The following is a 1,779-nucleotide window of genomic DNA, read 5'->3' as shown; positions in this document are numbered from 1 at the left end:
TGCGAATAACACACTGACACAGTCGCTGTCTTGCTGAAATAATATGGAAATACTACTACTGGTAGCTGGGCTTTGTGGTTTAACCGATCGTCCGTACCGCCACTAATAACTTCTTAACTGCTTGTACTGCAGCGGTGGTCGGTGGTGGGCTGGTCCTCTCCGGTCAACACACACTGTTGCATACCATAAATTTTTATTAGGAGTTGCCAAAGGCGCGTGCATGCATTCCTGATTCCAGATCCGATCCCATCGACCCGACAATGAGGTTGACCTAACAGGCTAACAGCGGACATCCATGTCACTCGGGGACTCATGTCAGATCGCATCACAGTAAACAAAGCATATTACGGTACTCCCATTTGTCTGCAAATGTAGATTATTTTTAGCGTTCTCTTCGTGCCCAACGCAGAATGTTGACTGCTACTTTCGAAGATAGCGTCTCCATCTTTTTATATTTTCCATGTTCTCATATAATGGTTTGAATTGCGACCGTTCATCTGAACTATACCAACCATTGGATCTGCGTCACGCAATATGTTTTTTTTATCTTCATCTTTGCAAGGCAATGCTAATTTGGAAATTTCAAGAGCAACTCTAGCAGAGTTGCTATATCTACTTGATCAAAATATCCGAAGATCACATTTTTTTTACAACTATTATGGCAATTTTGGTAACAAAAAACACTCTATCAGAGCCATCGAATGCATTCAGATATCAATAATTAATGAAGTATCCTCCATATTTGACCTTTCAGTCATCATATATGGCGTCTCAGGGCTGCCTTTGGAGCGCGCTCCATAAGACAGTAATGTGTAAACTACATGTGGCGTGACCGTTTAAAAAAAAACATGTGGCATGAAGGAAACTTTGAAGAGGTTGAGAGAAACTGGATGTCCCATTGACGAGTGGATCCCATGATTATGAAGAAAGACATATATGAAGACTTTGAGTTTGCCAGGTTTCTCTGCAGCCTTCATAATTTTTTGAAGTGCATTCCAAACGGTTATAGAGGCTGTCTTTTTGGCGACTCTACTAGAGTTGCTCTGCAGCATGAGTATCTTTTTGGCGACTCTACTAGAGTTGCTCTGCAGCATGAGTATGTGTAGTGCCGATGAGGGTGCCAAGGATAGACATCTCGTACCGTGTCTAAACTAGTAAAAAATCTTCAATGTGTATTACCTCTCTCAAAACCAAACTTGGCCACCCTCTTATAATGGCTAATCTACCAGTGCCTTGCTAGATTAGCCTAGAACCTGAATATGAGCACATTGCTCTTGCTCTTATGCTATCATGTTTTTTTCAATGGAATACAAGGGTATTTCTATTATTTGGAGTTTGTTACATGGTCTCCGGTCTTTTTTCCTGCGGGGACAAAGGTCCTCAATCCAAGTGAGGCGGAAACTCTTTTGAATATCTTGATACATTCCAAGTAACCATTCAACTGCATTTATCATTATTCCATAGCAACACATAGGCTCCTAGTAGCAGCAAGAGAAACTGAGATCAAAATGTAGAAGAAAATTGGGGAAAAAAGAAAACAGGAAAGCTTTTGCAAGACACAACCAGCATCATTATTTTCATCCCACACCAAACCGGCAAGCGGATTCCTATCTTATGAAATTTCCATGGCTCAACTCTATGATCCATTTTTTTTCTTAGGATTACTATCCTTTGCACACACATCCATCCCCCCTCCAAAATTTATTTGTCGTCGAGGATCCTTCTTTTAGTTATGGGTGTGGTACTGTGTGAGTTGAGGCCATCATCTAATGGCGCTCC

This window comes from Triticum dicoccoides, chromosome 1B (assembly GCF_002162155.2).
Source record: "Triticum dicoccoides isolate Atlit2015 ecotype Zavitan chromosome 1B, WEW_v2.0, whole genome shotgun sequence".
Classification (NCBI taxonomy): Eukaryota; Viridiplantae; Streptophyta; class Magnoliopsida; order Poales; family Poaceae; genus Triticum; species Triticum dicoccoides.
Note: the sequence above shows the minus strand (reverse complement) of the source record.